Below are 10,631 nucleotides of genomic sequence, written 5' to 3'. Positions count from 1 at the left end.
TCTGGCCCCTTACAATGCTTCAGTGAAGTTATTCATGACACAGGGAACAGTTACCATAATGCTCTAACTGGGACACCTGCCTAATTAAACCAAAATTCCCAGTAGCTTTTCTAAACAAACAACGGAATACAAAAGTATTTCTTACATTCCCTCAGAATTGTACCCTTCTCCTAAGAATAAACTCTCCATCTGCAATGAACTCTGCCTTTATTTGTGTTCCTCTCTCTTTTCTTTCGTTTTCTACACTCATTGGAAACTTTTCCATTTATCAAAAAAATTTACTGGTGTTCAAAATAAATAGCTTGATCTTACCTCTTTCATCTTGATTTTGACTTTCATTTTGCTTTACCTACTTTATTCTCATGTGTCACTTTAGATTAATTTGTTATGCTAAGCACTTGCCAAATAAATAATGAGCTTTCAAATGAGCCCATATGTAATAAGGCAAGGATTCAATTATTCCTAACACCATTAACATTTTACTACTGTACCAGAGCCCTGGCTGCAAACACCTTTAGGATTTCCAAGAGTTTCAGTACCTTACTTTTGAACTGCTAAGACATTAGCATCTAATGATCTGTAATAATGACAGAGAGGGCAACCAGACATCCTATATATCCTATATTTCAGTTCCAAACTATCAGAAAATTATCAGAGAGTTCCTGTCAATTGCTAAAAGCTACCATTATGAAGAGAAGAAAGATAATCAAGAGTCTAAAATTATGTGAGGAGGGATTTTTTTTTTTCTTTTCTTAAGCAATAAATGCCTTTAAGTTAATTTTGTTTCCTATCTATCTATCTATCTATCTATCTATCTATCTATCTATCCTATTCTATGATTCTAATTGTCCTTAAAACCAATACTTGCATGAGAGCTTCAGGTCAAGTTATTAGGTGCAGGCAGGGCTTCAGTGTGTGGAAAACTGCATGAATTAAATGTACCCTCCTCTACTTTCTGCAGAGATGATAGAGCAAGAAGTACAAGCAAATGAGGTCATATCACACAACTAGCCAATGTAGAAAAACGGTTCATGTCTCCAACTCCCAGCCCCTGCAGGTGGCTTTGCCACAATGTGAATGTTAGAGGAAGTTTTTCATTCAGGGGGTGGTGATGCACTAGAACAGGTTGCCCAAGGAGGCTGTGGATGCCCCATCCCTGGAGGCATTCAAGGCCAGGCTGGCTGTGGCTCTGGGCAGCCTGGTCTGCTGGTTGGTGACCCTGCACATAGCAGAGGGTTGGAAATGGGTGAGCATTGTGGGCCTTTTCAACCCAGGCCATTCTGTGATTCTATGATTCTCTGATTCTTTGATCAGGGCTATGATACTTTGAAGCACATTTGTACTCATTTTTCAAAATGTAGCCTGTCTTCTGGGTTGGACTTCTTAACAAGTCAGGTTTTAAAATATTCCAAAATCATTCACAATTTCCTTTGAGAATTCTATCAGCAACAGCTAGATGGAATATTATTTGTTTGAACAAAAAAATAAGTAGCTTCAAGGATTTGAATTTTTCCATTTTTCCATTTTTTTCTATAGTCATTTTCCTTGAAAGTGCAAGACCAAGGAGTAAAACCTGTTATTTGCTTGTATTTCACAATTCATATCCAAAATTACAACTCCTCCCAATTCTAACTTAATTATTAGGTATGGAGGTAATGGAGTAGCTGCTTAGTCCAGCAAATCCAGTCTTTTGCAGTTCCTGAAAGCAAGCAATAGTCTAGAAGGATCAATATCAACCTTCCCTTGCACAATATATTTTCAGCATTTTGGAAAACAGTAAAGACCATGTGCACAAAACACACAACTGCAAGGGAAATGCCAACACTGCAGGTCTTACAAGTAGGAAGAAAATTATGAATCACTTTGAGGCAACATTACCATTATTCACTAAAAAGTAGTCATTGAATTCTGGAGATCTGGGATTGACAATGTAAAAAAAAGCCAAGCATGTTCTGTACAGTAGTATAGATCCAGCCCTACAATTTTAATGAGTCCCTGCACCTAGACAGACCCCAGGACCTAAAAGTGGTGAAAAGTCTCTCAGAGGCTGTATGTGACTTCTGGCACTGAACACCAATATCTTGTCATGACAGCAGTGAGGCTCAGGTGACACAGCCCTGCTCCAAGGCATGTGCTCTATTACCTGCTTTCATAGAGGGATGGAACAATATTGCCCAGCAGACCAGTGTCACTGTTTACCCATCATGTCAAATGGGGATAATGATCCTAGTAGAAAGACGACAGCTCTTTAAAGATCTCTGAGCAGCTGTACATTTCAGGTCTTTTATAAACTGTTTCTAACTCTGCCAAATAAACAAAGAGCTGTATGAGAGTACAGGATTATCACTATTGATCTTGGTACTGTGAAATTGGGTCACAAATCATGCTGCTGACAAAACCTAGCAAACAGTGAGGTTTGGCTACACCATCTAAAGTTTAATTCTTTCTTATTTGGGCATTACATTACTTTTCTGCCAAAATGCTACCTAAAAATAAGATGTATGCAGATTCATAACATTTAGACCTTAGGTTTGAATGGTCTTCAACTCACATATATGTTGCAGTAGATGCTTTTCCCCCATTTCTCTCTTCCCAAAAAGTTTTCCTTGGTTGTTTAGTTGGATTGTTTTCTCTAGATTTCAGTGCTGAGAAAATGGAATTATACTTGCAAATGTCACTTTACTGATAATTGCACGCATACAGTACTAGCCAGAATACAGCCCTTGGCGCTAACAACCTGACAGCAAGGGAATGATATTTCCATTTGCAGTAAAAGAGTTAATGGAAAAAATCCATGTTCGGAGCAGTCATCTGAGTTCAAAGACTGTGAGGTGGTTTGGGGGCCAAATTATATTTCTGCACAGGAAACAAACTGCTTTTCATATAATTTCAAAATACGATACTTGTTATTTTCCAGAAAACCCTAAGTTGTAGTTCAAGTAAATTTCAATACATTCATTAACAAGCAAACTAAATCTTCAAGTTAGTTTGTTAAATATAATTATCCATAATTCAATTCATAAGTCATTTCTTTTTATTAGCCATTTTATGTTCCTGTAGTAATTAAAGCCAAGTATATTTGCATGTGGATTGGCAATGGAAGAAGTGCTCTTTGCACAACATTTGTCACAGAAAAAGTGGACTTCAGAGAAACTGGTTCTATGTGATTGCCATTGACTACTCTTGGAAAATTTTCAGAGAATAAACCAATTACTTTAACATTCATAGATCTGTCCAAGTTAAAAAAAAAAAAAAAAAAAAAAAAAACAGCTATGCTGTGAATGAGGTGAGCAAATAAAATGTAAAACATAGGAGAAACCCTAGTAAACAGGAGTGGGAGATTTTGATTACTTGGTACTGGAGTGGAATACATTAAGATATAAGACTAGATTTGTTATGACTGCTTTGAAACTACATAGGTTATGTGTGAGTACCTAGCAGAAAGATGCCAATAGTACTGTTATATCCGAGAAGTATGCAAGGAAAATATAAGCTATATAAGAGTAGAGAAAAATCTAAAGAACAGCTATTTCCATTTCAGTAAGGGTCAATCTCTCAAGCTTGTTCAATTATAGTCAGTACTTAATCATAATTTCTCCCACTCACATTAAGAAGTTTTACCTGAACAGAAGAGAAACTAGGAACAAATACTGGACAAAGATATCTTATTCTATCTGACAAAAAAAAAAAAAAATGTTAAGCACAGATGTATGGGAAGAATCCATAGAAATGAAAAGTTTATACTAAAACATCAGTGCACAAAACATGTTTAAAACAAGTCACAGAGCTGGGGGTTGAAACCAGGTAAGGCTGAGGCAGGAAATCCCCTTCTGAAAGAAACTCTCAAGTGGAAATTGCCACTAGAAATGTAGGAGATCTACACATCTCATAATTTATTTATTATCATTAGCAATGTACCTGTCACATCATCAAAGACACTTAAAAAGAAATGGAAAAGTCCCATTAAAGAACACTGGAGAGTGGACTTGACAGCTAGGGGGAAAGAAAAAAAAAAAGGAAAAAGAAAACCACACTTCATAGTCCCGATTTTATATGCAGCAGACACTGCAGCAGACATCTCTTAAGCCAACAGAGGTGACAATCCTACCTGTAGTCCCCCCAGCATTCCCGGATGCAGGCCTATAGGCAGGCATCGTTCATGGAGCTGGAGCAGGGCCTGCACGCCGTGTGCTCCATTTCTCACTGCATGGCCACCATGGGGGAAGGCTGAGAGGCAGCCATGGCACCTTCTGCCCTACAGCCCAGACCCTCAGTGTCACCAGCTGAGGACCATGAAGACAAGACTAGGAGCAGAGGCAAGGTGAGACATGTGAACCTAAGCTTTGATGGCCAGAGGCTTTAGTTTTGTGTGTAATAAATAAATACCTCATATAGGAGTGTGTACCAGAAGGAATATAATGAGAAAGCTGAGCTTTCTTTTAAAGGAGTTGCTTTTACAGCAATGCTACACAAACATACATCAGCTGACCAGATGTGCTTTAAATGAATATTCCTTCTCTCGCATGCTTCGTATAGGTAGTTTTATTTAAATATCAGGAATGCTATAATTGACTGAAATATAAATCATGAAGTTCTCTTAATGACTAGATGCCTTCGTTAAAAGAAGTCAGAAGTGACACGAGAATGTTGTACATAAAACACATGATTTCAGTATTTCACTGAGACGTGACTTGAACCAAATGAAGAAATATGAAACTTCAGTATGTTTATAATAAGAAAAGGAGTGAGTAATTGTTATTAGTGCTTCTGGCACGATGCAGCCCAGTAAACAGGGGGCTTCCTCTTACCTAACTGGAATATCAAAAATCTAAACAGAGTCAGCCAAAAGTATCTGTCTCTTTTCTTACGGATAAGTGAGACAAATAAATACCCTCAGCACATTACTTATTCCATTTATATTTTACATTATGTCTATGCTAATTTAATGAAAGGTACCACTCAAGGGAGCATTGCTTTTCATTCTGCACTTCTGTCAGGCTTATGCTACTATTGCCTTTTCTCCCCTGTCTCTTGCATTTGCCTGACAGAATGATAAGCTGATTCAGGAAACTAAGGCAGTACGAAACTAATAACTCACACAAAGTAAAAATAATTTTCTCCATTTTAACGTGCTAATATTAACATCTCTATTTTGACTTATGCAGATATTTACAATGGCTTTTCTGTAGCCTTGAATGATAGAAGGCAGAAATTTAGGTGATTTATCTAAGATAACCTATTTGTTTTGTGTTAGAACAGTCAAATCACAGCATATTTCAAAGCTGAAAGGTTTGAAGTATAGTTCAAGAAAACTAACAGAATTTTAAAAGAGAAGCAAGATGTGAGCTTTCTGTACATATATGTTTTCTGTTGGGAAGTCAGAATTCTAAGATTCTGTCACTAGGTTTGACAGTAAACAAATTGGATAATAGTGGAAGACAAATATCAGAAGTTGGGATGTTACCCTTAATTAGCATATCTTAATTTATTTTCCAGAATAAATGCCTTGTATGACATAATGAACTGTAGATTTATTTCTTAGTGGCTGAGAATCAAGACAAATGTTGGAGGTCACATTTAGAGGGCTTTTTTTAGTCATTATATAGTCATAAAAGTTAATAGTCCTTGCTGTTTGTCTGAGTTCAACATTAAATTCTAAGATGAGTTAAGAAATGTGTTAATTATTATATATTACTGTAAGAGTACAAGTGAAACTTCTTGAAAATTACAGTGGTTTGTTGTTTTCTAGTTTTTGGGTTTATTTTTGAAGACAGTAGTAGAGAAGTTTGATAGGTCATTGAAAGCTGATCTGTCAAAACTTCACCTTTTTGACAGTAACTGTCTTGTTGGATGAAATTTTAATGGAAAAGATTTCAAGGTCTCAAAAAGGAATCGATTCCTGCTCTTATTGCAGAGAGGATAAAGTCACTTGACTTAAAGTAACACTCAGCAGTGTGAGAGATTTGGGACTTAATATCTCTTTGTTTGATTTGTAGTATGGGTGGAATCTGTCCCTGTTTTCTTCTATGTTGAGATTATATACAATCACCATCAGGTTGTGGGCTATTTCATCTAGTACTATTTTCTGTGAAGCTTTCATTAAAATACTTGAAAAAGACCTGGGTTTCTCCCAGTATAGATCTTGAAGAAATTACATAGATTTTAACAATCTTTTTAATGGATGGTTGTTAACCTGAGTGGGAAATGGTTTTCTTATCTCACAGTTTTTCTTGAATTGGTACAGGTAAAGAAAGCTCCTGTCTTCCAACAGTATTAGTTTTATTATAGCACATTCCTAGTCACCATCCATCCATCTCTGTCTATGCATAGGGTCTGAATCAGAGGTCAACAAATTTCTGTTACTAGATACAATAAGAAGATGAGAAGTGACACCAATACTTCTATTCTTGCATAGATTAATTTGCTTGCTCAACCAAGACACAGAAGATGTCTCAGCCAAGACATGAATAATTTACCTCTCTACTTGTAGAGACTCAAACACCTATCTCCGAATTTTCTGGCCAAGACTACAATACCATGAAGTTATTTGAGGCTGCTTGTATCCAATATTGAAAATGTTTTAACTCTTTAAGAAAAATCATCAGGATTTCTTTAGAGGGATGTGTGTATATGGTGAGAGAAAGTATGGAACTAGAGTATATATGTTCTACATGAAATATGTTCTCACAGGTTATTTTCTTATTTTACATTAAACAGTGGCTTACTGCCTTACACAGCAGTGATTTTCTCTACAAAATTTCTGCTTGATTTCAGTTTCACAGGTTGATTAGGTAATGAAGATCTCCCACAGCTGAGAATCAAATCTGAGGGATGTATAATGGCTCCTTATTCAGAACTATGAATTTTCATGACTTGTTTAAGTCTTCTGAACAATCTGGTTTTAAATTCTTTTGCATGACTTTAGATAGGAAGAATGGCAGCATGTCAGGAGGCTGTCTAGCAGACTAGACAGAGGAATGCCTCTTCTGCCCTTGCACTAAGGAGCACCCCTGAAACTATCATTGTGTTTCTCAGCCTTGTAACATACACTGAACTGAACCTTTCTGCACTTTAACATACATTGTTTCAGCAACAGAGTTATAGTTGCAAATACAATTCTGAGTGACCAGTTGTTCTGGCTTCGTTGCCAACAACTTCATGGATAAAAGAGGACAGGTATGCTGAGCCCATTAGCGTTCTAGTAAAAATGCTTTAGATTTCCACCTGAAGCAGATTCTATTCTCTGCATTCAATATATACATATTTTTATGTTCATACTCAAGGCAATCTGGGATATTACTGATCATAGGAACAGCAACTAACACTTCTGAGAAAGATACAACACTGGAGGAAACCAAAATTAAAGTATGCTTAAATACAGGGTCATGGCAGTAGAGGAAATGGAAGATTAACTAGAGGACATTCATACATTCTGCTGCTTATTCAGAAAGTCCTGAAACTGAGGGACTGTTGAAATCCTGATTATCTCATGTGTTGAGGACAAAACTTTTGATAACTGGATAATCTTTGGGGAAGGCTGGCTAATCGTGTGATATCTTTTGCAATTCACCAGCTGCTGGAAATAAGACAGTACAAGACAACAACATCAAACTACTGTAATATCTTACATTTTTACTTCTTGAGTTACTGAAAATTAGAGGGAAATAGGATATCATAAAACCAGTTAGATAATACACATTGAAAGAGACTTTAAGGAAGGTGAGAGAATTGAGAAACAGAAAGACCAAAAATACCTTATTTATTTTTTTCCTAAAATTAGTTTTCCAGTCTGAAAGTGTTTATAGATTACCTTGGGAAATTAGAAGATCTGAAATAATGTTAACTTTAATTAAGAATAAAAGGAAAACAAAGAATAAGGGTAATTATGAACTAAAACCGGTAAAAAGTTCTAGGTGTTCATGTGCAGCTGAGATCAGAATACTCATAATTTATAACCAACATCAAAAGAAGAAAAGATTAAGAGCTCATCTTGAGAGAAGAGTTAGAATTCTCTACAGTTAATAGCATTTTCTTCATGTGGATGACTTTGTCAGAGAATACAATAAGCTGATCCATTAGACAGACCTATTCAATGTAAATCCACTTAATATTAGTACCTAAAAGGTTTAAAGCACTTTAGCTAGCGGTCATCACGCCCAGAGCTATTGTTAAAAGACAGAACTAAGTTTGCCTTGTCTAGTGCTGACACGAAGCACAGGAGGCAGGAATACAAAAAGAATGGACAGATGGCCTTTAATGCATAAAAGATTATGATAGTACAGTAGACACATGTTTGACTATTGCTGACTGTCAAAAAAAAAAATAAACCTCATTCTGCAAAATGCTCAGCAGCCATTCCAGCAATGCCATTCCAGCAACAGGATTTTAGACCTTAGAAGCTGTTGGAAGGTACTGATATGAAAGGAGCAAATATGAGCAAATGGCAAACTTGCATTCAAGATAGCCTTTTAGATCTGCAAGGTCAGAAACTGTATACCTATAAGTATACTGTATACTGTCTCCCAGGTTATCAGAGCCATCTTTGACTCACCTTTAGCAAGGTTGATTTTCATCTCTTTAAAATGATGTTTCACCCAATTAACTGCTGAAATGCATCTCCAAATATCTAATTTTTATAGGCATGCTCGTACAAAAACTGAGCCCCATAGATTTGGAACTGATGCACTAAACCAATTTACATGTTACCCTGACCCCATATTTTGAAGTTAGTGCATAAGTAAACATATGGTGAACAATATTTGTCTGGATTTGTGCTACTGAATATAGCCCAAAGGCACTTCTTAACACTTAGTAAAAGCATCCTGCCTATGGAGCAAATAGAAAAGAGCTGGACCAATGAAACAAATGAAATCTTACAACAAAACCTTGTTGTCCTGGTGTTATCTTGTAATAGAGTTCCAAGAAAGCAAATCTTTAGAGTCCTCACTACTCAGTCCTTAGAGGTAACATTAGGTGTATCATGACAAAATGGAGGGGAAATTCAAAAGTCTGCTTGAACTAATTGCATCCTTCAGAGATTGTCATGGCCTTTTTTACTTGTATCCTATTTGGAGACAGAAGCAGAGAAATAGAATCCTCTACAGACAGAATGATTTTCACATATTCCATTCATACATTCCCGAGCAAACTTAAGGAGTTAATAAAGTTTATCTCCTTAGGAAAGGAAGCACTATGCAAATTAAGAAAAATCTATTTGAATTTACATCATGCAATTTTTTTTTCAAGTTAATTTTGTGTTTTACCTGTAACCAGCAAGTGATTTCTTTGTGTCTGTTGTTGTTGAGTATGAATGAGTATTTGAAGGGGTTGCAGACGTCCTTGTGAAAATACAGAACACTTTAGTATGTAAAAATACATTTTTAAAGTATCTAACAAGCAGGGTTTTTTGTTTATTGGAATCAGGGTTCAGCTTCTTATTACAAAGTAAGAGAAACAAATATTCAGACAAAATATGTTTGGCTCACCAATATTAACCCAAATTGAAAGCTGACCAGAGAATTTCTATCAAGACAAAGTTTTCCCATAAAATTCCATTTCATTTATCTCAAAACATTTCTTTTAACATTCTAATTTTCATTGTTTCTGAGAGTTTGAGGCTTCTTCTGTTCCTGACATGATTCATTCTGGAACCAAGAATGCTGAAAGATGTTACATTGCTTACGTGATCCAAGGAAGAGACAACTGAACATCTTTACCACAAAGAATATCTACCTTCCCTGATTAGAAGCTAATTTCTTTTACATCTTCTAGTTTTTGGATGAATTTTTTAGGACAATTGCAATTTGTCTTCTCCAGAAGGATTCATACACATCATATTTTAGAAGTAAAGACCTTCTTCCAGATGAGCTTTCATCACCAATAAAAACTCCCAGCAGTGCCCAGTGACAGGGCAAGAGACAATGAGCAGAGGCAAAATAAAGAAAATTGCATTTAAACATGAGAATTACTTTCTCCTTCCTGCATATTATGGACTTTTTCCCCTCTCAGAATGAATAAGCACTGCATTCATCAGCCTAGAATTCTGACTTGCATTCAGTTTCAGTCTGTTTTAACTCTCATTTTACTTGGTAGTACTGCTGCCTGGTGAAAAAATGGTTATTTAAACAATTTATTTTCATGTCTTAGATTCCATCCTCCCATTTCCTCCCGTCTTACATGTAGTAAACTGCACTTGTTTCCAGATTTTACCTTGTCATTTTCGTATCTTCTTCTAACATAAGACCATAATGAAAAGTAACCCTTGATAATACTACCTTCCCATTCCATCTATTAAAAAATTATACAAATATCCTGGAAAAGACTGTTGTGTTTTGATTTGTTTCTTTTTTGTTTTGCTCATTTGTAATCAATGATTCTAAGCAAAGCCTTAGATCAATGCATTATTTCTTAGAAAGATGGTGTAGTTAGGAATTAAATATGTAGAAAAATGAAAACAAATGAAATGAAAATGAAAACAAAACAAATGAAACAACCACAGCCTAACTTTGCAGTACGATATTCTTCTCCAGTCCATAAAAACCTTTTTATTGACTACATTGGTGTCTTGTTTGGATCTTGGGTCAAGAAAAAATTGGGAATATCTTTCTGAAGAAGCAGCTACAACACCTGCA

The sequence above is a fragment of the Lagopus leucura genome, unplaced genomic scaffold, assembly GCF_019238085.1.
Source record: "Lagopus leucura isolate 7727_CA_CO unplaced genomic scaffold, USGS_WTPT01 Super-Scaffold_100016, whole genome shotgun sequence".
In the NCBI taxonomy this organism is placed as follows: domain Eukaryota; kingdom Metazoa; phylum Chordata; class Aves; order Galliformes; family Phasianidae; genus Lagopus; species Lagopus leucura.
This window is presented reverse-complemented; position numbering follows the sequence as displayed.